This window comes from Canis aureus, chromosome 17, assembly GCF_053574225.1.
Source record: "Canis aureus isolate CA01 chromosome 17, VMU_Caureus_v.1.0, whole genome shotgun sequence".
In the NCBI taxonomy this organism is placed as follows: Eukaryota; Metazoa; Chordata; class Mammalia; order Carnivora; family Canidae; genus Canis; species Canis aureus.
The window spans coordinates 59968528-59994186 of record NC_135627.1 but is presented as its reverse complement, the minus strand read 5'-3'; the positions used below and the strand labels follow the sequence as shown (position 1 = coordinate 59994186).

At 49.9% G+C, this 25659-nt stretch overlaps 1 long non-coding RNA gene across 4 annotated transcripts in view; it reads right to left on the bottom strand.

The window, feature by feature from the left end:
• Positions 1 to 3260: 3260 nt before the first annotated feature.
• LOC144288112 (uncharacterized) overlaps positions 3261 to 25659 on the bottom strand; it is a 167760-nt gene continuing 145361 nt past the window's right edge. Inside the window, exons 1-5 of one of the 4 annotated variants that reach the window (XR_013356109.1) lie at positions 21653 to 24439; positions 20410 to 21169; positions 18157 to 18401; positions 15247 to 15305; positions 13813 to 14087 (exon numbers count right to left, since the gene is read on the bottom strand). This is a non-coding gene — a long non-coding RNA (uncharacterized LOC144288112). Of the gene's footprint in view, positions 5893 to 11598; positions 14088 to 15246; positions 15306 to 18156; positions 18402 to 20409; positions 24440 to 25659 lie in introns of those variants that run through there. The other 3 variants (XR_013356107.1, XR_013356108.1, XR_013356110.1) reach the window with 3 other exon arrangements.

Here is a 25659-nt window from a genome sequence, read left to right as displayed (position 1 = left end):
AGCGCTGCAGCCCCCAGGATTGTGTCAGCCCGGGCTACAGCTGGTAGCTTCTGACCTTCAGCAGCAGGAGCGGGGGAGGCCCCGGGGGTCACGGGTCAAAGACAGCACCTCAGGCGATGGCTGCGTGGAGGTGCCCACAATGGCCACCAGACCCAGGGTGGGTGCAGGGGACAGTTCCCATCGGGTGACTGGGAGCCCAGGAGCCAGCCTCTGCTGAAGGCCCACCTCTGGGCACAGGCCTCTAAGGCTTTGAACGCCGCCCTCAGGATGACACGGTGCGTGCCAAGGTCCGGGGGCACGGAGAGCAGCTCCACACCGCGGAGGGGGGCCTGAAACCCGGACTGAGCAAGCTGGAGTGTCACAGGTGAGGACAGACAGGGGAGACGCGCCCCCAGGCCCCCCCGAGGGCCGCAGAGCTGAGGCCTCACTGCATCCACACGACTCTTCCAGGCCCAAGACGACATGTGTGCATGGAAACGTGCGGTCTCCCCAACACTCAGCAGGGCCCTAATGCACTGGCTCAGCTGCTGCGCCCTAAGGACGATGGGAATGCCCTCTACGGTGCCCACAACGGGGTGCCGCCCGGAGAAGACACTGAATGAACATTTATTGAACAAATTGCAGAGCGAGGGAAAGGGAAGGAAGGGCCGGAGCAACCAGAAAGCCGGGCCAGGAGCCTGAGGGCCTCATCTCCAGGCAGGTGCGTGCAGGGGGCTCAGTCCCCAGGGCTCGTCTCTCGACGGCCTTGCCTCGCCTGAGACCCCGCAAGGGTATGACGCCCCGACCCCACGGTCACCGAAGTAAGTTCACAGACTGTCAGGGAGCTGGAGCAGCAGGTGCCTGTCACCGCCCTCGTTTTCGGATTCTTCCCTGTCTTGTGTCCCCAAGAGGAGACACCGCATCTGGAGATGGAGCCACGTTTCATCCCGATGTGTTTTTCAAGGATAAAGGAATTCCACTGCAGGTGTTTGCCCACCTCGACTCATGTAGGGTCACCGCCTGCCAGACCCCGGCTGAGCACAGCCCCAGCCGCCCCCGGCTCCGGACAGCACTGGAGCTCTGGACGCCCCCTCCTGCCGGCATCTACTTCCCTTCCCGCCCCGCGGTCACTGGGGTCCAGCCGTCCCCTCTCCTTCCATCCTGTCAGAGATTCCCTGCCTTGTCCTCGGGCTTAGGGAACTAATCGCTAAGCCCAGGTGTGGCAGCAGCCTTCCCGCAACATCCGGCCGCGACCACACAGTGACAGCCCGATGCACCAGCCGGGGAGGATTGTAACCCAACGCTCCATCGTCTGCGAAGTGCTTTCACCTACCGCTCTCAGCGGAACAGCTGCCCTCATTTAGGGGGAAAGTCTCCCTCAACACTAGAAAGTAGCAGAGTTGGCTTCAATTCCAAATCTCCCAAGTCTCCCCAGAGGCGGCACCCCCGTGACGCAAGCTTTGTCAGGGTGCAGTTAGCTCCCAAGCACATTGCATCCTTGGTTCCCAAAGTGTGGTGCCAGGTATCACCTGGGAGCTTGCTAGAAATGCAGATGTTTCAGGCCCCTTCCCAGATCTACAAAATCAGATTTTTTTTTTTTTTTTTAATAAGAGCCCTGGCAATTCATGTGCCCTGGAAACTTTGACAAAACCTGCCCAAATCACCTAAAATCCACAATGTACTTACTCTCTCTCTCTCTCCCCAGAAGCCTTATTATCATTTCTCCCCTCGAGTAAGACAGGAGACTTTTTTTTTCAAGAGAATATTAAATCGTTTATTGATTACACATGATAATGGACGATATATAAGCTTTAATCCCATCTATAATTTTATCTGATACCATAATTCAATTTAGATATATTGCATAGGATGTGCCAACAATCATAATAACCAAATAAACTTTGGATGCAAATTCAGCACAATCAGAATGAAAGCCACCTCCCGTGCCCTACCAGTTATCAAAAACAGGTTTCTCACAACAGACACTCCAAGGTTATTTTCGACTTTTAGTAGTTCATAAAGGTGGGTGTTTGTTCTGTGCTTTCTCCCCTCCTGTTGCTTCTCTGGGGAGCCAGTGAACTTTAATAGTTATTATTCCAGGGCCGAGTCACTAACTCTCTAGCTAGGAAGAAGCCCACCAAACAAAGAGGTGTATTTATGCAGGCTTCAAACCCTGCCTCTGTCACAGGATAGTGTGGACCGTCTACACTGGCCGTGTGAAACGTCTACCTTTCAGAGTTATGTGAAAATTCAAGATGATGTAAGAGAGTCCCTAGCACAGCGGCTGATTCTGTGCAGACAATAAATGTTTGTCACTGGATGAATAAACAGATGGATGAATAAACAGAAACTACGGGAGGAAGGGCTTGAGTGGGAAGGGGCCAGAGGTAGGAAAGGGACAGTCACGAGAGTACACTTTTTAAATGTGCTTTCTTGTAATTAAGGAGGAGGGGAAGGTGATGAAGGAAGTTGATGGTATCAGGTCTGAAAGCCCAACGGGCACCGAAGGAATGAATGGTGCATGGACGGGTTGGAATGGGGGAAATACTCACATTGTGCAAAAGCGGCCTAGACATGACAAAGTACTTTCCAAACCCGAGTATTCGTATTACCGAGGGGCGGATAGCAGCACTGTTCCCTAGATGATCTGTTCTCTTCTATCCTTTTATTGATTACCTAGAGACTGCAACATTTGCATATTTAACAAAGCCCTACAACTAATTCTGAGGCACATGAATGTTTAAGAACTACTTCTACATTTGAAGGAAGACCCCAAAAATAGGTAAGCTAACAAATGTGGGGAAGAGAGTGTGCTTTGGGGGAGGGACAGAAAGAACTAAATGGGAAGTAGCATGAGCAATGGGAAATTATAGGGCTAGAGAAGGAGAAGGGGTCCCCAGCCACAGTATTCTCTTTTGGACTTACTGCATGGTGTCCTGAGTTATAAGCACCTTCTTCTAGAACATATTTGAAGTTCATGATGCAAAATTGGCTATTCTGAAGCTCTGCTACCTTCTGAACTCTACCCAGAGCCGGGCGTCCTTGACTTTTAATCAATTAGCTATGAGGTGCTGTGTTGTCCTGACCATAGAGGAGATAAGAGCAAGTAGGGGTTTCCCCTAATGGAACCATTTGGTCATGCTGGACCATATATACCAACACTATTATCTTCTGGATAATTCTCAATACTTTTAAAGGACAAAAAAAAAAAAAAAAAAGAACTTTCACCTAAACCAGTTTCTAGAGCATTACAATTTTTCTTCCGACCTACTACTGGGGTTCTATGATTCAAACTTGGTCCTAAATGATTAGCACCCAGGTTCCATATAGCTGGAGGCGGTCAGGAGAAGTCGGACACTGCAGTGGCCCCCAGATCAATAAATGGTCTCAGGCTGCTGTGTTCTCTACTGATGGAAAAGAAGTTAATGTTGGCAAATTGAACACCAATAAAAAATAAATTTATTATTAAAAAAAAAGAAAAGAAGTTAATGGATATGCATGGGAATTCCTTTTAAATCTATAATATTCTTAAATATTTCAAGCAAGAGAAAAAGTGCATGATCATTTTAAATTTTCAGAGAATCTTTTAAGAACTAAATGATCTAAAAATGGAAAAGAGTAGCCCCGCATTTTTTGTCATGTATAATATTTCCCCCCAAAGAATTTCTGTGTCATTGTATGCCTCTGTAAGCTTTAGAAACAAGCCTGATTTATGTCTATTTTGCTTTGATCTTTAAGACAGGATCCACTTACATGCTTGCCATCAAATACCTGTTGTTTTCCACTGTTTTGTTTTGCTTTGCTTTATTTAGGGAGCTATTTTTAGGTTTTTCTGCAATAATATAGGCAGGTAGGGAAGGAGATGGGTTACGAATCTCAAGAAATCATAGGCAAGTGCCTGAGATCTAGGGCATAAGCTAAAAAACAGTGACCTTAACTAGACACTCAAAAACGTAGGTAGCCAACCAATGTAGATGCCTTATCTGCACCGGTTCTCTTCAAAGACCCACTGCTCTTTAGAAATGCATATCGCAGGGGGACCACCCAAACTGCATTTTCTAAAACACGGTTTCCCAAAATGGGCTCTGGCAAACCCCAGACCTACGAGATGCTTTGTGAAGAAAAAAAAAAGCAGTTTGTGAACAAATCAGTTTGCAAAGCTGTATTTTCTGACAATGAAGATAAAAAATAGTAATTATAGCATTTAACTGAGACCCAGGGCCCTAGCAACATTATTATTCACAAGTAAAATAAAAGCAGCAATAGCAGTATCACTTTGCTCGTTCCAATTGCACGGCCCGAGAGGAAAGGCATAGCTGGCATCGACATTTAAGGACAAGGACTCTTTCTTCACCGTAGAGGAAGCAAGTGGAATATTACCTCCATTCTCATTAGCTGCAGAAGGCACACGCTGCTCATGGAGGGCTGGGCTCTCACATACATGCCCCCTGGCACATGTGTTTCCCTCTTAGCATTTGAAATTATTTTCCTTCTTTTCTCACTTGTTTCTATCTCCTCAACTTGGAATGTGAGCCCCAAGGGAGGAGGCCGACGCCGTTTGTGTCCGCAGCTCACCCAGCCACCTGCCCGACATGCCACAGAAGTAAGTGAATGCTAAAGCTCCCTAATGAAGGCCTGGCTTCTAGGATCTCCAGTTTACCAAGAACCATCAAACGGATGGATTTCCAAGAGCAGCTAGAAAATCGCCTCATGCAAATGTCTAAAACTGTACCTAAAAAATATCAGCTTTTCTCTGCAGCTTCTCTGCAAGCCCACCCAGCTTGTGTGTACGTCGGCCTCAGGGAGTCTCACGGAGTCGTACGGAGTTAGGACCTCAACAAGGGGTCGCAGGGACGCAGCCGACTTCCAGTTCTTCCAGCCGAGACTGGATCTCTTAGTGCTTTGTTTTTCCAGGTTTGCTGAGTTATAATTGCAAGTAAAAACTATCTATATTTAGGGTGTACAATATGATGATTTATTTTTTTTAAGATTTTATTTATTTATTCATGAGAGACATACAGAGAGAGACAGAGAAAGAGAGAGAGAGAGTCATAGACCTGTCAGGCAGAGGGAGAAGCAGGCCCCGTGCAGGGCCTGATGTGGGACTCGATACCGGGGCTCCAGGATCACGCCCCGGGCCAAAGGTGGTGCTAAACCGCTGAGCCACCCGGGCTGCCCCAAAATGATGATTTAACATGTACACATTGTAAAGATCTGTTACCTTGATTGTGGTGATCACTTTATAATGTGTACATATTAAATCATCATTTTGGGGCAGCCCGTGATCACCACAATCAAGGTAACAGATACATCCATCACTCCACCTAGTGACCTTGTGTATGGGCGTGCGTGGTGAGAACACTTAAGATCTACTCTCTCAGCAAAGTGCACGTGCACATACCATATTTTTAACTCTAGTCAGCCTGGTGTGCATTAGATCCCCAGAACTTACTCATCTTGTAACTGAAAGATTATACCCTTTGACCAGTATCTTCCCATGACTCTGACCCCCAGCCCTTGGCAACCCCTGTTGTATTCTCTGGTTCTATGAGCTTGGCGTATTTATAGTCCTCACACCTTCATATTTTAGAGACTGGTTGAGATTCAATCATGAGGGCACGAGGAGCAGGTTCTCCACCTAAGCTTTGCCCTTAGTCCTGAAAGTCTGTCCAGATAAGCCTGGGCTCAAGACAAAATGTCCCATGGCTCCCCAGGCACAAAATAGTTGAGTTTCACGGAGCCCTGGGATGGGGATGGAGGGGTGACATTCCCCACAGACTGACAGATCCACATCTGCTTGAACTGACTTCTTGCCTTCTAGAGTAGAAATTTCCTTTGCTGCTCAGTCTTATCTTAGTTTAGCACAATTCCCTTGAGAGCAGAGGAACTCCATCCAGAGGCCAAAATGCTGATCTAAAAGTGAAAGTTAAAAAAAAAAAAGAGTAATTATCACAGTCAGCACTTACTTGGTGTTTTCCCGAGAGTGTGTACTTGCTTTGCACACTGCAGACATCATTATTGCATTTAAGCCCCCGGAGCACACCGTGATGCAGTTCCCATTTGACAGATGAGGAAGGAGGAGCATGATACTGACCAAGTCCAGCGGCGGCAACCCAAGGCAACGGTCTAGAGCGCCGCAGGCCCCTTTCTGCCTCCCATGGAGCCCAAACACAGCGTAGAGTGACAGAGGACATGGGAAAACGGGGACACAAACAATGTTTCTGCCTCTTCTGGCCACCCCGCGGCCACCCCCAAAGGACTTATTGTATTGATTGAGCTCATCTCAGATGCACACACTGTAAGTCCAAGTAGACTCGTATAACTGCATTAGTCATTCTAGATACTTTAATCCATTACTTAATGCATTACTCAGATCCTGGTACCAGGAGGGAATGGCAGGAAGTCAAGGTTGGTTATACATGGATGAAACAATAATAGTCTTGAAAACACCTGCACCTGTGAAGAAACCGCCAGAATTCGCAAACATCTGTCTAAAGTTTTACAGCTTGTCGTTTAAAATGCTTGCCACAGACCTTACTTTCGGGCACATGGCATCTCTGCGTTAGTGATCAACTTCTAAATATTCATCCTCTAATTAGAGGAACCCCCAATCACAAGTGAGTCACTGACCTTTCCCTCAGCATTTTGTTTCTGTGAGCCAGGATAAACACACGGAATTGTTACCACGGAGACCGAAGGTACTGAAGGGACCCGGCCTCTCATTAAAAAATTGACACACCAGCAGGAAAAAAAAAATGATGGATGTTGTGGTTATTTTAGGGAAAATCATGTCCCAAATGTTGAGGTTAAGTCAGCCACCCCTTTTCCTCCAGAAAAGAAAAAAAAAAAAAAAAGAAGAAGAAGAAGAAGTTTCCGATGCAAATGGTTTGAATTAATGCCACGGATATTTATAACAACAGTCTGGTTAAGGGAACTTATTTGCTATTCATCAAGCGAATGTCCCCTAGGATTAGAGGAGCCCAAAGAAAATATTTTTAAAATAATAAATAAAATGTCTTCTGGGGTGGGAAGCAGTCATATTCATATTCAACAGCATGACTGCTGGGTTGAGACCTCAAAGGCTGAGGCCACAGGGACTGGACAAGCCTGCAGTGCTTTTGGAAGTGACCAGCAAGACACATGTGTCCCAGCTGACGTGCCAGCGGGACGGCCAGTGTTTTCTTAAGTTGACACCCCGAGTAGTAAATAAGAAAAGAGAAACCAAGGCTGGCCCAATACGCAGCTCTAAAGTTGGAAAGGCGTTGGCTCTCTCTTTTCAACAACCTCCTTAGTTAAGCTCTGGAGAGAAAAGGAGAGGAAGGGAAGAGGCTTCACTCTTGTAGCATCCTCACTGGATCCAAGGACGCCATCCTCACTTTTCAAGGCCCAGGCCTCTCCTTCGTGGCGCGAGGGTCCCCGACCCGGACGGTGAAGACCCCGTGGTGGCCGTGAGCAGAGGGCCAGCGGCCTGACTTCTGCCCCGGGGTCTGGCGCAGAAGACCCCGACTTCAAGGACCCGACTGATCCTGTCCTTGATATTTTCGTCCAAATCATGGATTTTTAAAGATATTTAATATCGACTAAGTTGGTTATTTCATTTAAGTACATGTTTAACACTTACATGATGTTTAGCGCTGCCATCTACAAGAGTATTTGTTGAATACTATTTAACTCAATTAAATAGCATTTAATAGTAAGAGTGAAATATTAAATAGTATTGAACACTAATGAATTATTGAATTTCTGGTGTTGCCTTAAATTGTGGCCTGGCTCCCCTTCCGCACTGCCTCGCCCGACGCCGGCCGTCAGGGCCCCACCGGGAAGAGCACCTGCTTTGCGGGGGGACCTGAGGCTGCAGCTCCCACTTCAATGACGCCCCTTCTGCCACTGTTGCGTCCCCCAGATCGTGCAGGGCACCCTGTGAGCCCCGCACCCGGAAGCAGGATTGCAGCTGTGGCTTCGGGCCGCTGGCCTGGGACCTTGGCCTCTGTGGGTGCGGCCTGCAGGCTGCGTCCCCTGCCCGGGGGCCAGGGGCCATCCTCGCTGCGGGCTGTCGCATCTCGGTTCCTTCGTCTCTGCACCCCTCAGTCCCTGCTTCCTCTTCTGTAAGGAGGGGGTAATGGTGTGGCCTCCCCGGGCTGCTGCGTGAGGCCAGGCGCTGCCTGGAGTCACGGTCCCAGGCCGCCTCCTGCTGCCCCGTCGTCCTGTCCTCCCCCTGCACCCCCCCCCCAGGGATCCCGGCCCATGGCCCTGCTGGGGTCCAGGGGGTCAGCAGAGCTGCAGCTGTGGACACCCCCCTCCCCGTGGGAAGGCTCCATGGGCTGCAGGGAAGCCTCAGGACCCAGCGACTCCAGGCCCTGCTTTTAAGAATGCTCCAAGCTCTTCAGACCTTATGATTTCGTGCGTGCAATGCCCGATAACCTGTTGAATTGCTTCTCTGTCCCTCCCTCCCTCTCTCGCTCGCTCTGTCTCATAGCCCAGTTGTCTGGGTCTGCTGTCGACAGAGCCGCAGACAACAGAAGGGTTAGTGTACTTCGATGGTTTACAAAGGAGCGGCATAAAAATAATCTTTAAAGCTAAGGGAATGTTAATATTTAGATCCATCTAAGGGAAAACAATAACAGTTTGCAATTTCCTCCCTCCTCACTCCCAGGGCAAAGGTTTTTAAGGGAAGATTTTATTTTGTAACATAAATTGTTTTCTATATGACCCTAAAGACGTGAGTGATTAATAGTGAGCTATAGAAAGAGATGCCCATAATCAGCAGCTTGGGTACAGTCGGATATAAACATACAGCTTGTTTACGAAACATGTAGCTTGAAAGAAGAGATCACATCTTGCTGGATGTCACCCCAGGGTCAAGATGCGAAGGGAAAAGCCAATAAGACAAAGATTTTTAAGTAAAGTCCCAATCCGATAGAATTCATCCATGCGTACCAGTGCCACACAGGCCCGAGGCCAGAGTTTATCCAAGTTCATTTCTTCATCGTCATCAATGTCCTCATAATCGTTCCTAATCATCACTCGTATTGACTTTGGTGTAACATCGCGATCCTGATCTCAATTTTAACGATACAGACCTTTCCCAAATACACAGCAATCACCTTGGATGCAGATAAATAAAGGGTTTTCTTATAAAGGGTCGTTAGTTCATATGGTTTATCATCACTGTAACGAGCCCGCTGCCATCTGGCCCTCATGGGCGCCCAGATACTGGCCCAAATTCCTTAAATGCATTAAACCCCGTAATCCTCATAAGCATCCCTGTAAGAAGGGAATCATCATCCCCACCCTACCGATGAAGACACCGAGATGCGGGGAAATCGAGTGACCTGAGCACCGTCACGTTTTCTAAGCAGAGCTGGGGTTTGCACACGGTTCTGTTGAGCGTCCAAGCCTGTCCTGTGAACCACTGCACTAACCAGACAACCATCCAGGCTGACGCAGGTGCTGAGCTCAGCCCCCCTCATCCTACTCTGAGCACCCTACGGCCACGGGGCACGGGAGGGCGGCTCTCACTCGAGTCCAACCACGGTTAAGCTCCCCCGTGAGACGGGCGGGTAGCAGGCATCTCGCCAGGACGGCGGTGTCCGGCCGTGCGGAACGTGCACCGTCCAAATGCCTGGAGCCATTCCCGCCGCGATACTGGCCGAGCACCTGCTGGACTCGTTCAGGGTGGCAGCCCTGCCCCTGCTGCCCCGGATGCAACCCCGCCCGCAGCCGGTCGCAGACACGTGGCTCAAAGAGCTGCTCGGATGCTTGCGTGGGGCCCACAGCCCAGGGGACGCAGTGGGGCGACGGGAGAGCAGAGACCTGGGGCGTCGCACCGCAGACCGCCGGGCAGGGGAAGCCAGGAATGAAGGAGGAGGGGAAGGCATACAGGACGGCCCGAAAGAGCTCATGGAGGCCCTTAAAGATGGTGAAAACCTCCCGTTTTCTCCTTTCCGAGAATCCCCTCGGACCCCGTCACGCTCCTCTGCTCTTGATTCCTGAGAGGTCCCCGTGTGACCTTTCCAACAAACCCCTCTTCGTGGGGGCTTGCGCCAGAAGGCACCCTGATCTCTGCAGGAAAGAGAAGTGCCCATTCTTGACCCAACATCATCAAATGGGATTTTCCATCCTATGCCAGTAGCAGGCCTGCCTCTCAATCCCCAGGCTCGTGCCTGTAACAAATGCAACTGGAATTTTCTAGAACACAGTGCAATTTCTATTTTGAGAGAACATGCTGGGGATGGGGGGGCGGAGGGCAGATGTGTAGGGGCCGGGGGAGCTGAGTAGTGTCAGGGAAGCGGGGAGGAGGACGGTGGGCACTGAGTTCCCCGTCGCCGGTGGCATCCACGGAGAGGCCCACCCAGGCCCGGTCCTCATACAACAGCCTCGCCGCGGCCTGGCCCGCCTTCCCACGTGTGCCTTGGCTTTGCTTCCCCTGTGCTCCTTGCTGGTACCCAGGAGGTCATTTCCTGCCCCCCACCTTGCTGGGCTGTGGGAAACGGGGGCCGGTCGGAAGCCCACTGCCTTAGCTCCGAGCATGATGTTTCCCATCAGCCAGCCCATGGGAACCCGATGGTGTCCGAGGCCCCCCTCTTCACACAGTCATTTCTCCTCGGAGGAATACTCAGAGAGCGGGGTGCAGCTGCTGTGTGCACCCAACTTGCACAGCTCCAGCTGGGTCCCGACGGTCATACCCCCGCCCACGGCTCGGCCGTGGTGAGGCCTGGGCACCAGCCGTCCTCAGGGATCATCCACACAGAAACTCCTAAACGTGGACCTACACCCCCCCGGTGCTCCCTTCTCCACAGAGTGCAGCCCCCCAAGCCGGGCAGCCGGTCCTCAGCTTCGGCGTGTTCTAGGCTCACCTACTATCACTTCCCCAGGGTCCTTTTCCCTCCCGTGGGAGTCAGGACTTCGGAACCCTAAAAGCCAGAATATGACTTAGTTTCCTGGGCTTGTTGCACCTTCCCCAAGGCAAGGAACCCAGATGGCCTAATTGACCGAATGGGAGCCAGAACCAAGTGACCCAAGAAAATACTTAAAAAAAAAAAAATCCTCAATTGATGTTTCAGGTATTGCCCCACGACACCGCAGGGGACCCCGTTAGGCTCTCGGAGCCCAAGGCCTTGATCTCACTGTGCATTCCCTCGGGGTGCTGTTGGCGGAGCGGAAGGGGGGCGCCTCCAGCCCTCCACGGAGCCGAAGCCTCTGTGACCGTTCCCCTCCAGGTATGACCATGGACCTTGCGTACCTGAGCCATTTTGCCACCTTTCCTTAAGACTCCCCTTGATGGCAGGTCTCACGCTGAGAAATCTGGGAGCAAATTGTACATTGTAAATGGAGATTTGCCCTTTTCCATGAGAGCTATGACGGGCATGGAGAGAACTCTTCCTTTCCCTCAGCAAAGTAAAGAGAACTGTCACTCCACACCAGAAGGACCACAATCTAGCGTGCCTCGTGTGCTCCTCCATCTCTATGACTATATTAAATAATACTTTCCTATATATATTTATATATATTTATTTTATATATTTTTTTTTATCTTGTGAGAGTAAGAAAGACATTTCGAGGTGGACAAAATAATTTATTGGTGATTTACAGACAATAGAGACACATAAAATACCACATTTTATGATTCTTTTAAAAAAATGAGTCATACTGCTGATTCAGAGTCAGCGTCAAAAGTGAGAGTTGTATCTACACCTGATTTAGGCATTTGCTGCTTATTTCGTAGCTCCCAAAGAATGCTGTCTTCTCCAAGCTTCCCCAAGAGGCCCAGATCTTCAAATAGATTTCTTAACCAAACAGGGGCACCTGGGTGCCTCAGCGATTGAGCATCTGCCTTCGGCCCAGGTCATGACCCAGGGGTCCCGGGATCGAGTCCCGCGTCGGGCTCCCTGCATGGAGCCTGCTTCTCCCTCTGCCTGTGTCTCTGCCTCTCTCTCTCTCTCTCTCTCTCTCTCTATGTGTCTCTCATGAATAAGTAAATAAAATCTTAAAAAAAAAAATAAGGATTTCTTAACCAAAGGCAATTGTAGGCTCAATCTTCCCTTGATTCATTCAACACAGTCATAATCACAAACTACCGTGGGCTGGGCATGGGATGCAAAATAACGGTGGCGGGAAATTCACAGGTGAGTGGACGAAATGGAAGCTACAGCACAAAGTAAGGTCTGCAACAGAGAACTTGCCAGCATTAGGTTCAGTCTTCTGTGATGTCCCAGTGCCAGGCCTACCACCTTTCTTCCGGCCTCCCCTCGGGCTCCCGCTCCCTTCCTCCAGTGCTTTCCAGATCAAATCCCCCTCCTCCTGAAACACTCAGTGGCTCCCCTAGGGGCATTTCCCAATCTAGGGTAAGAGAATAGTAGTTTCAGGAACCCCGAGAAGGTATTCCGCGGGAAGGAGGTCTACAGTAGCATACATCTAGGAAGCAACGAGTATAACCAAGGTAGGCTCTTGGGCTGTGCTGCCTTCTCGGGCATTCTCGAAGCTGCCCCAGTGCTGAAATGCATCAGGATAGGGACCACGTATGCGTATCTAAGAGGAACAATGCCTAGTTACCGCGTCTCCCAAACTTCTGACTGTAGAACCCTTCCCTTCCAGAGCTTGTGGCCGGACTGATATTGAGAACAAAACAGAGCAGAACAAAAAAAAAAAAAACCTGAGAAGCACAAGCCTGAGGAATGAAGTTCAAACCTCTTAGCAAGGTATTGAAGGCGGTGGCCATCTGTCTCTGATCTGTTCTCATAACCCCGTATCTTATTATTCTTTCCTTACTATACATCACAGCCCCCTTGCTGGGCTATTAGGTCCCTAAGCGGATGGTGTGCTTCAACGTGCTTAAGTTTTTACTTACACATTGCTCGGCTTACAACGCCCCTCCCCCTCCTCCTTTATGTCACTTCTCTGTTCCCTTCTGGACTCCTGTCTATACTGCAAAACCCACTCCCTAGGGACTCATCTATCCAGCCTGTGAATCATTGTTCTGTAACCACTCTTTGTATATTGTAGGACCGATCACTTTGTATTATCTCTTTCTCTGCTGCCTTCAACAGTTCATACGTTTCTGGGACTTCCTCTTTGGATCCCCCGGTATCCGATGGATCGTCTGCCACATAAATGATTCTGTGCACACTGAAATCTTCATATCAAACTTGCAAACCCACCACAAAATTCCCTTACTTCCTTTCAAACCAGAAAAATGCAGGTGTGCAGGTGTGACTTTGGTGTGCACCGTTCTCTTAAACTCAGATTCCATGTTTGAAATGGGATTCGTATCCACAGAGAAGCTTCCATGATTTACCAAAGAAGGGAATCTTAAGTCACTTGTCGAATCTCAGATTTTTCTTTTGCCCGATTATAAAATCACAAGTCACCAATCACTTTAAAAATTGTTTAAAAAATTGCACATTGTCTCCCCTTAAACAGAAAGAGGGAGATTGTACTTTATGTCTTCACATTTGTGCGACATGCCTCGTACTAAAAATATTTGTTGCAGGGACGCCTGAGGCTCAGGGGTTGAGCGTCTGCCTTGGGCCCAGGGCATGACCCCGGGGTCCCGGGATCGAGTCCCACATCAGGCTCCCCACAGGGAGCCTGCTTCTCCCTCTGCCTGTGTCTCTGCCTCTCTCTGTGTGTCTCATGAATAAATAAATAAAACATTTGAAAAATATATATTTGTTGCAAACATTTCAAAAGTCTTACTATGCTCAGTTCATCAGCACATACACATAAAATCAGAACAATATGGACAAGGTCAGCGTGGCTCGTGCACAAGGATGACATGCAGAAGGGCTCTCTGGGAGTGATGGTAAGTAAAGCCCCTGCCAATGCCAGCCGCCCCCCCACCCCCACCCCCAGAGGGCCTGCACGCTCCCTCCTGCTCCCGGCTTCATGGGCTTTCCCTCCAGATCTGCGGCGCCTGCCTCCTAGCGCCAAGGCATCTCCAGGGAAGCAGAGACACTGCCAGACGCTGGCTGCACCCACATCGTCCTTGACTTGGCCCCTCGCCCCTCTGCCGTTTCCTCCTCTCACCAAGACCCAGAGGGAATTTGTTGATTTTGCCGACAAATCTCCGACGCTTTCAGTTCAGCGAAGAGGTTGACTTACTTTATTTCCTGGTAGGAAAAGACGCATGAGGGGACGCAAGGGGAGATTCAACATCACGCATCCCCCAAATCCACCTTTTAATTAAATGGCACACTTTTCCTCCACATTCTAAAACCTTCCCAGGTGTGTGTGTGTCCACGTGCACAACACACACACACACACACACACACACACACACACACGGAGGGGGTGGGGAGCTCCTCACAGGGCTCTAAACACCTCAGTTCTGCAACTGAGACCCTCCCCGTCCTCCCCATCCTCCCCATCCCGCCTGTCCTCCCTGTCCCGCCCGTCCTCCCTGTCCTGCTCGTCCCGCCCGTCTGCCCCATCCCGCCCATCGGCTCCATCCCGCCCGTCCTCTCCATCCTGCCCGTCCTCCCCATCCCGCCCGTCCTCCCCGTCCCGCCCGTCCTCCCTGTCCTGCCTTTCCTCCCCATCCCGCCCGTCCCACCCATCCTCCCCATCCTCCTCGTCCTCCCCGTCTTACCCATTGGGCCCATCCTGCCCATCCTCCCTATCCTGCCCATCCTCCCCGTCCTCCCCATCCTGCCCGTCCTCTCCGTCTTCCCCATCCTCTCCATCCTCCCTGTCCCACCTGTCCTCCCCATTCTCCCCGTCCTCTCCATCCTCCCTGTCCTCCCCGTCCTCTCCATCCTCCCCATCCTGCCTGTCCTCCCCGTCCTGCCCGTCACCTACTACCCCCCTGCTATCCCAAGGGCAGCTCCGTCCCTGGGTGCACAGACGCCCAGCGCAGGCTGCAGGACATGATCGTGGGCCACCGTCAAGGCGCACGGATTAACAAAGACTCGGAAGCACAAGCTTGGTTGGCAAGGAAAGGAGGCAGATCTCCCCCACTCATAACCAACGCGCCACCAGAATCGAAACGTAAGACGAGACAGCATGAGACAGCCGACCGGTCAGGGCACACAGACCATTTCTCTGCCTAGAAAGACCTTTTATTGAACACGCGTGGAGACACAGACGTCCCGGCCCCGACCCCTTTAGCCCAGGCTGCCTGGAGCCTCGCTGGGATGTGCAATACAAAGACGTCCCCCTCAGCCTTTTTAATGAAGTGAGTTCTGATTAGCTCGTGCCTTACACCGAGTCACCAGGCAGGGGCCTAAGATAGTAACTCCCGTCAGATACGAAGCAGGTTTCTTTAGTTACTGCGTGAGCAGGGAAGGGCTGCTCCGTTCAGCGACGGTCACCTGCCAGCCGTCCCGACCCTAGGAGACAAGACCAAGGAGGCCTTGGTAGGAGCCATTCAGCCACCCAGGGGGTGTGAGGACAGTGAATTGCTCCAATCTGCATGATTCCTATAATTTCCTATCACAAAAAAAAAAAAAAGAGAGAGAGAGAGAGAAAAGAAAAGAAAAGAAAAGCCATCCGTTCACTGAAGAGGTTTCACTGAAAAGCAAAACAGCTCTTTCTGTTCACTTAGCGCCAGCCTAGCCCATGAAGAAGCCCAGCAAATTCTAAACATGGTGCACATCTGGGCTGAAAACCACAACCGATGTACGGCCGCATCTGAAACATTTTCAGCGACTGTCATATAATATATTATCACACATTTCTAACAAGACATTTTCTTGGAACCAAAATAGACAGGTATATCTGTCAGTTCAATTCCTTGCAAACGAAAGAGAAAATGATTTGGCTCAGATGTCCGTACTGTCTTTGGAGTGGTGTAACTATCACGTGAGCGGGGTATTGGTCAAAGACGCCAGGAGCTCAGAGTTTACTTCCAAAGAGTGAAATTATTGGCTACGGAGAAAAAAAAAAAAAAAGGATATATGCATGTATGCGTGCACGCATCTTCCCTTTTTACCCATTCCAATAGAACCGTTTATTGCATTTACTTGAAAGAGACGTAGCGCGGGCTGGTGAAGCCCATCTATCTCCCAGTACGACAATACTGGACTCCCTATTAAGTAGAAACGTTTGATCTCTGTGGCTCCTAAAGCAGAACTTTATTAAAAGTTTTATTAAAAATTAAAATGCAATTGAAATCACGTTAAAATACTTAAAAGCTCTATATTTTCACCCTAACCCCTCATGGGCATTCGCAAGGAGATTCACAATGGTATTGAATAGCCAGAGAGCCCCACGCCCAATAAAGAGGGCTGCCAAAATATCCCAGTATTGGCCCCAGTGAAACCATTTACTGGCTCACCGTTGGCTGCATAATCTGCCTTTAAGCACTTTCTCCCCTGTAAAAACCCCAGAGCTCCTTTAAGAGCCTTGTCTCAGCACACAAAACTTTCAAGTGACTAACCCTTCCCTACCCAGCCCCTGAGTCCCTCACACCAGCCGGGCAGGCCTTGACCTCCCCTGATCACCCGCTCAAAGCACATTCTGCTTGTACGGCGGGCAAGAAACTGCGTAAAGGCCAGGCGATCGGATCTTGGACAAGGTTCATAAGCAGACTGGACACCATCAACCCTCTTTCACGCTTCCAGGCCGGTGCCCGTGCTGCTCTCTCCGCCACGGATGCCGTGGCTGATGCCTCATCATGCTCTGGAACTCAGGTCAACCAGCACTTGTTGGTGACACTTGCCCTCACCTCCCACCTTTTGCTGAATTCGCTGACCTGCTCTCTGGTACGAGACGAGACGGAGCATCCCGCACAACCCCCTCCGACTCCTCCCCACCATCCCCCCAGCGCGGTGGAGGATGTGTCATTATGGGTCTCCCCACCGGCCTGCAAGCTCTTCCCGCCAGGACCCGGGTCTTCTCCGAATCACCAGCACCTAGGACACTATCTCGCACAAAGAAGGGCTCCTCAATTACAAGGAAGAGATTCCTCTAATTTACTGAATGAAACACACACACACACACAGCAGCAGCAAGCCAGAAAATTCCTGAGTGTGTCAGAATGGTTAAAAGCATCCCTTGGTTCCCTACGAGCAAAAACAAAAAAGAGAATTTCAGCAAAGGACAAAGTCAGAGTTTTCAGGTCTTTCAAACTCGAGAGCTGTTGGTAAGGGAAATTGAAACCATCACAGGGAGAGAGAGGAGGGGAAGATGCGCTTTTACACCCTGGGCCTGCGGTCTTGCTGAAGGAGTTAGAGAAACACAAAAGAGATGGAAGGGCATCCAAGAGAAGGGGGACTCCAGGGATGGTGGCAAGTGGCCCCCAACATGGTGAGCGCTCCAACGCTCCAAGGCCCGCATCACGGCAGGGCCAGGACGGGGCGTCCGAGGGGGCGGGGGCGGACTACCCAGCTCCGAGCCATAGAACAGCACCCAGCATGGCACAGGACCTCCTGACTGTAAAAGGAAGTGCATCCAGGACAAGCCCAGGCCCCGCGGCCGTCAGCAGGCCCGGCAGGGAGGAAGCCAGGGCGGATGCTGGAGCCCACGGAAGGAACCGCCGCCCCCGGGCTGAGTCGACCTGAACCAAGAGACCTGCCCCTTGGTCTTGACAGACGTGAGGTCCAATCTGGACTTGGGTGCATGGTCTACAGGAGCACCCCGCCAACCCCGGAGAGCCCCCAGGGGGCCGGGTGAGCCAGGGAGGAGGGGGACGCCTGGCCGGGGAACCACTGCGGCCACTCTGGGGACAGACTGCAGTGCACAGCGTCCCTCCGCGGGCCTCCCCGACTGTTGGGGCATCGCACCGTCTCCCCCCGAGGTGCCCTGGCAAGGGCCAAGTGGAGAGGTAGAGCCTTTTAAAATTTTATGTGGTTTCTAAAGCATCTTAATTTTTAATAAAAAGTCCTTAACAACATTCTGGATAAAAGACTACGGTACTTACACGATCCTTTTTATAAGGCCAAACTCTTCGTGTAGTCCATGGATATGTTTTTAAAAAGCCCATGATTTGGCAAACACTGCCGGCCTTTGACACTTGCAATCACTCTCCTTCCATTCACACCAGCGCGGGGGGGGCTGTGGCCCGGAGCAGGTCCCCCAGCGCCACCACCTGCTTGGGTGAGATGCAGCCTAGAGGTGACTTTCATAGCCCCAGTGACATGCGGCCTGGAGGTGACCTCCACAACCCTGGTGACATGGGGCCTGGAGGTGACCTCCAACGGCCCTGGCCCTGCCAGTGGTCACCCAGCCGCCACTACCTACCTGGCTTCTCACACCGCTGGAGGCCCAGGCACGTCCAGGAATGTGCACAGAAGGCACACCTGTGGGCACGGCCGGACATGCCGTGGGAAGGCGCTTTGGAGAAGGCCGAGCGTTTTAGGAAGAGAAATGAGATCTCCTGCGGCCTGTGCATCAGCAAACTGCTGACAGCTCCGAGCTCCTGCAGTAGGTGAATGCGCGGCTCACTTGGAAAACGAGTCAGTTGGTTTCCTGTTGTCAGCCTCTACCTGAGAGGGAAACGTGAGGGGTGCTTGGAGGGAAAGACAGAGCCCCCCCACCCGCTGCCCCCCTCCCCAGACCGAACCCTGAGATGGCAATGGATTTTTCCAAGGTGTTCGTATCCCATTGGTGGACTTAGATTTGCTTTGAGCTTCTTACATTCATCTCGTGGGTTTCCAAATGCCCTTCTGAATTCAAATTTTTACTCTTCTCCCAGGGACTAAGAAGTTACCAATATCCACCCCAAACTTGAGAGAGAAAACTAAATGACAAGGAAGTAGAAACGCTCGCATTTATCCACACATACGGAGCCTGACTCCTCTTCTAAGGGAAGGACACACTGACCCTTCTCTGCAAGTTAGCCTTTCTTTTTTTTTTTTTTTTTTAAGATTTTATTTATTTATTCATGAGAGACACACAGAGAGAGGCAGAGACACAGGCAGAGGGAGAAGCAGGCTCCATGCCGGGAGCCCGACGTGGGATTCGATCCCAGGACCCGGGATCCCGCCCTGAGCTGGAGGCAGACACTCTACTGCTGAGCCCCCCCAGGGATCCCCATCAAGTTAGCCTCTTTGAACCTCAACGTTCTCATCTGTAAATTAGGAAAAACAACAGTACCTGCTCAGGGGTTGTCATTAGGATTGAATAAGTCAACGTACATAGAAGAGTCGGCCTAGTAGCCAGCATAATAAATGACAAGTAAATGTTAGCTATTATTCATATTCCAATGAGTGCTTTGGTTTCTATAAATCATAAAAAGCAATCCTTGAACACACGCGTGCAAGAAGTTTCCAGTGGTTTGTTAGGTCTATGAAATTTGATCTTCCCTTGCCTTTCTTGGCAGGCACCTTAACTAGCTAAAGTTATTGATCCAGGTAGCAAGATCCACACCTCTACATGACTGTTTCCACTCACCGAAAATTTCCAGAAAGTAATCATTTCAGGCTGAAATTGTCCATGCTTGGTCTCAACCCAATGGAAACTCACTTGCATTTGGAAGATGGGAACAGAATCCATTCCCTGATTTGCAGTGGCTGGAGTTGAGGAACAACTAGACTTTTTTCTACCCCAAAATAATGTCTTGTAGCTGCATTTTAAAAATCACTAAACATTAGGAGCTTAAGCATCCTTCAGCCCTGAATACCACAAGTGACAAAGCTCCTGTTATTTTTAAGATTTTTTTAAACCTCCTTCGAGACAAAGTGGTCCCGAGTAGAACATTTTTTTTCTTTTAGGTCCAAGTTTTTCAGCCGAAATACTCTACATTTTTAATAGTTGCTTCTCTGATTTTTCTCTTTTAACTTCGTAACATATTTTACAGCTCCGAGGTGCTGGTAAAATGAGTTTGGAAGGTATTTTTAACATAGATTAAATGCCAAGAGACCCCCACTCTACCCACCAGACATATGCAGCCACAAGTCCTTCTCTTCATGATGCCAAGAGAGTCAGATCCAGTGTTTGGAAACACGGGTTTCTCAACCACAGAGCAAGCAGGGCTGCAGCTCATGTGTATCCCTAGCCCCTCACCCAGCGCCCGATACAACGGATGGGTGAGTGGTTGAGCGAGCAATTGAGCATTGTGTCGCCCAAACTTGCAGACGGTCTGGTGAATATTTTACTGATCTGGATATTTCTTAGAAATGTTATAACGTTTCTTTCCTTACAAATACTCTGTTTCTCCAACGTGAAGGTTACTTCTCTCTTTGTCCTTTTCACCACCAGCTACCAGCAGCCGCATTACAGAAGCAACAGTTACAAATCCTCAAACCCAAGACCACTCCAAATCAGAGTTGTTTCGGTTGTACGGCAGTCATTGTCCAACATGCCCGGAGATGGCTCCATGCTTCCTGACCCCCCGGCACCCGCCCCCCCACAAACCCAGAATCCGTTGTGATCCAAATGGGGCAATGCTTGGATTGTGGGAAAAGACAGAGCAGGGGGGGGCGGGGAGGTGGGTACCCGAAGAGCAGGGAGGAGGCTCTGCTACAGGACAGCAGAGTTTAAGCACCTTCTCACCTGATCCTTCATCAAAGCAGCCAGCAGGCTCTGCAAAGCCCCCAGGGTCAGGGATGTAGAAACAATGGTCCAGAAGACATACACGTAATCACAGCTCCACTTGGACAAATCACGAGCTCTAGTGAGCCTGGCGCTCCTAACAGGCAAAAGCCACATCATTGCTGCCTTGTACTGTCGGGGGCCTGCTGCGATAGCTGGGATATAGGAAGGGTGCAGCTTAAGAAGCATCCGTGGCGGGAGGAAAAGGTGGACTGTGGGAGGTGGCGAGGAAGGAGGGAGGGAGGAAGGAAAAGCAGATGTTGAGTTTCCTCTGGGGCCAGCATGCCCCGGCCAGCTCATTGAGGCTACCACAACGTCCAGGTGCCTTGCATCCACCCCCTTCACTCACCTGTGCCTGAACCATTCTCAGTTATCTGGACGACATGGGCCACGAGGCAGATCTGAAACTCACGTAAAGGACACCAATCTGAATATCAGGTCGCTGAGCTACCTTACGCCTCCCGTGCACGTGTGGTTTGCTTCCAATGTAGGGTATGGCTGGAGCGGGGGAGCAGGAGTGGAATTCTCTGGAATGCAGAACTGCATTACTGAAAACCGTCAGAGGCCTTCGCCTGGGCTCCCAGGGTCCGTGGACCTGGGCAATCGGAGCCCTGGAACGTGTGATGCTCTGTCCGGGCCAGAAGACCAGATTCTTTGATTAAGCTTCAGACTCTTGGAATCTCCGGATTGTTCATCTCCCGCTAATGATCTGGGAGGAAGGCTGGGAGGCAAGGTAACAACGCTGCTGATGGAACCGGGAGGCGCCCCCTGAAATCGTAGTAGCCACCGCAGTAAAGAAATGATTACAGGGCGGACTAGATTGGAAATGTAATCCCCACAGTGCTTTCCCGTAAGCAAATAAGGCTCAGCTTATAAAACATTATGAAGGAAAAGGACCACCCGACACTCATCGCTGGCGCCTCAGAGAGCTGGCTGCATCTGGCCGTGGCCCTCGGAGCTACACGGCCGACGGACGGGCTCCCAAACAGCGCAGGCTCCGAACGGGAGATTCCCAAGCCCTCAGGCCTGCGGACCACTAGCAGGCCCGCCGGGCTCGGTGGCCCGGGAACCGGAGCGCCCACCGTGCGCCAGGCGTCTGTGCCGGGTGTCAGGATAGGGACGGGAGGGGCCCATCTCTGGAAAGCTCCCTGTGTGGTGGCAAATGGTTCTTCCCTTAGAGGAAGTAACGGGACTACAATCCCACCTTGGAAACTTCTGGATGAACCGTAGATTTCACGCAGGGAAGCCTTGTCTACGTGCGAGTTCCTCTAGCGACGCTGGCCGAAAGCCACCTCTTCTGAGTCAGAAGATACCGGACAAGTGGGAGAGGCCGCGAGCCTCGGCAGGGTGGCCGCTTCTCTGCAACCTGCCCAGGAGGGGCGCGAGACTTCTAGGCCACTGCCCCGTCTTTTCCCTCTGGTGTTTCCAACGAGCCATATGCCCGGATCACTGAGGGCACTTTTGAAAAAGATAGATTCCTGACCCTGTCTCGGTCTTGCTGAATTCAAATCCCTGGATTGGATGAAATCTGCTTTTTAGACCACTTTTGCAGGGAACTTTTCTGTCAAGTTAGAAAATTACGGGGTAGTAGAAAGAACACATATTTTGGAGCCAGACAAAACAAGATTTGAAATCTGGCACGGACAGTTAATTGACATGACCAACCCTTGGCGACCTGGTTTAATTACTTAACGTCTTTGTGACCCGGTTTCCCATGCAGTAAAGTGGGATAATGCCTAGTATGGTTACAAACTTCAAATAGACTGTGCAAAATACCCAGCACTGAAGCCACGAGCGTCATCTCCTCCCACCTTCACTAAACGCCTGCTCCCCAGAAAACGTCTTATACCAATATTTGATGATTTGGTTCAAATTTAAGTCAAACTTCTCCAGGGCTACCTTATGGGTTTATCCCTAGCTATGACAAGAAGAGTTTTATTCACTAATTTTAAAATTCTAAGGAGCATATTGTAAACAGGAAAGATTCAGGGGACTGAGTTGGTTTTAGCCATGGGGATGAGTTATGGTTACACTTCCCCAGAGAGACAAAGTCCATTATATCCTAAAGAACTGAGAGCGAGAGGTAAAAATCTAGGGAGAATTACGGGAAAGGAGAGAGCCACCAATACATCCCCTTACACTCCTGTAATGAGCTACCCTTTATTACATAATGAGGATGCAGTATATAAAGAGCACCGGACTAGGAACCCGAAGACCTGGGTTCAAATCCCAGCCAGCCATAACTGGACAACTCAGTTCTCTCTGAATCTCAGTCACTTTCCCCATAAAATGAACGATGTAGGCTGCTAAAATCCTATTGCATTGACTCATGGCTTTCATATCTTTTCAAAGTACAGAATTTTCCACTAACAGTCACATAAATTCAGCATAAATGTGCATTATGGTGCACATAAACGCCGGCACCAGAGTATTGAAGAGCAAGGTGAGCACCTACGAAGCACAGATCTTGAATGTCTCACTGGAGTCTGACCTTAGCGATTACCCTGAATTTGCCAATCCTTGACCCCTTTGACACTCAAGTAATTTGGCTGCAGCCCCAAGTTCTCAGTAAAAACAGGAGTGGGTAAAAAAAATAAAAAAATAAATAATAAATAAATAATAACAATAAAAAATAAATAAAAAATAAAAAAACAGGAGTGGGCTAAGTGTCCCCAAGACCCCTCTCCCTGGATGCCCCTGGCAGGAGGCAGCCGAGAATACTTGATAACCTGGATAGAACTGAGGTCTCTCCAAGATAAAGAGACAAAAGGTAAAACTGTCCAGTTTGTTTTCCAAGAAAGTCTAGAGATGCTCATTAGGAGGTGAAAACCCACCCAATAGGGCAACCTAAGAGCTGCAACCACAATCTCTACCACCAGTGACCTAGCAGAGGCTCAGATATGCCTCTCCCTGTCATGATTTTGGCATGGCCCACAGCTAGGTTACCCTTGGGTTGAGATATTCCTCCTTGAGCACCACGGGAGAGGAGTCATGAACAGGATACTTTGAGAAAGAAACAACTGGGCCAGAAAAACCTAAAAAACATTGTACTTCATTAAGAATATACAGGCCTTGACATAACCTTCCCTAACTTTGCCCTTTCTCTACTCTCTGACGCGTTTGCATTTCCTTCCATCTTTCCCTTCTTCTCTCCCTTCTTAAGGATGCGATGTCACCTAACCTGACAGCTTTGTATCACTCCTCCCTGATGGCTCCTCTCATTTCTGGATGACCACCCGGTCCTGGGTGACCACACACCATCCTGTCCTGGATGATCACAGCAAAACTGACTCTTCTCTTGGACCTTCCTATTGGCTCATCTTCCTCTACACTTCCCTTACATGTTGGTTTCCAGGAATCCAGCCTGGGCCCTTTGACTTCTTGGTTGCACCTTCTCTCCTCAGGCTATTATATCCGTACCTGGGACCTCAACTATCAACTTCAGACCACAGACTCCCAAATAAAGATCAGAGTTCCAAATTCAGTCTTAGGATTCTAACCCTTAGATCTTAATTGTCCCTTTGGGCTCTCCTTCTAGGTCCAAGAGAAGAAGGCCTAGGCTACAGGAAGGAGCCTACAGGAGGTTGCTCCTCAGAAGGTCTTGTCCCAAAGAAGCCAGTCTGAGCACATTTCCTGTTTTCCTATTCAAACTACTCCCCTGTCCCAATCCCACAGCCAATAAAGCAGGATAGGAAGTGGTGCAAAGGTGTCAGCACCTGATCTGAGTCCCCTTGCCACACACAGGCAACTTACCTCATCTCTCCAAGTTTTGTCACATCATCTGTGTTGAACAGTTTGTAATAGTATCCACAGCATGGAATCATTATACGTAAAATGAGACGATGCCTACAAGGTGCTTAGCACAGTGCTCAGCACTCAGAAAGAGCTCAGCGTCAGCTATTATTATGTCTGCGGTTATTACGCAAAAATGGCGGTTCTCATTCAAACTTCACAATCTCAATAGGAAAACGAAATCCATTTCAATGCTTTCTAAGTCGTCTAACCTTTTTCTGCCCCCATAGTTACATACAATCCAAACGGTGGGTGCCAAGGCCTGAGGCCACGGGTGGAAAAGGCTAATGAGGGAAAAGGGCTTTCCTTCTTTGGAGCTTCTTTGCTAAGTACAAGCTTCTCCCATCGACCAGGGAGAGCAAATTCACACCAAACATCCTCCAATCTGGGCTGATGCTTAAAGGAAAGACTCATTAGTGAATTCAAACTGCAATAAACAAAAGAAAGGGCCATGAGGCAAAGTCAGGGAAACAAGGTGCTGAGCACAGGAAAGATGTTTTTTTGTTTTGTTTTGTTTTGTTTTGTTTTGTTTTGTTTTGTTTTTTTCTGTATAAGAATTTACTTTGGGCAAATTTGCTCTCCTCTGGAACTCCACCTCTTGCCTGGAAATTGAAATTCCCTGTTCCCACTCGGAAACAAAATGGGTGGGGAAAAGTAAGCTCAAAATCCCACATGGGACAAGGGACAAGAGAAATCAATCCTTGACCAATCATAGTAATTCTGCCATTTGCATCACTAGCCCCTGGAAAAAAAAAAATCACAAGAATCTCCCTGCAGCTTCATTCTGCGCGGCTTCCCTGTGCTTGTGTGAGAGCACCCCTCACTGTGGGGCATGTGCACTCCTCCCTGCCCAAGTCCCAGCTTGCATTTTCCTTTAGAAAGCAACACTCAGCTCACTGGAGCCTGCTGATTATGAGGGTCCACAGACCCAAATGAATCATAGAAGCAGCCAGATTGCACAAATACAAATCCTCCGCATTGTGTCTTACGCCCGCACTAACCTTCTCATACGGCCTCTGCTCCCAGCATCCCTTTCTCTGATTACCTCATCCATACCCAAAGTACAATTAGTGCATTCAAGCACTAGAGACAGCTAACAAGGCTAGGGAGAGTGGCACAAACAACCTCCTGATTCCTGGAATCTAGACACAACACAAAAGCAAAAGAAATTTCCAAAGAAATAGTATCTGCAGCTAGTGCTATGGGGTGCCATCCAGATCTCCCCCTCAGCCCATTCCCCCAGCTGCCAACCATGCTGGCTCTTGAGGGCACAACGGAGTCCCTTTCTGGGCTAGGTCCTTAAGCTAAGAAGCCACCTCTCCTAAGTTTATACTTTCTTCCCAAAGACAGACAGCATCCAATACCAGGCCGACATGGGGGCCTCAAAGCCGAATCTCCCTAAGTGGGGAGCGATTCTGA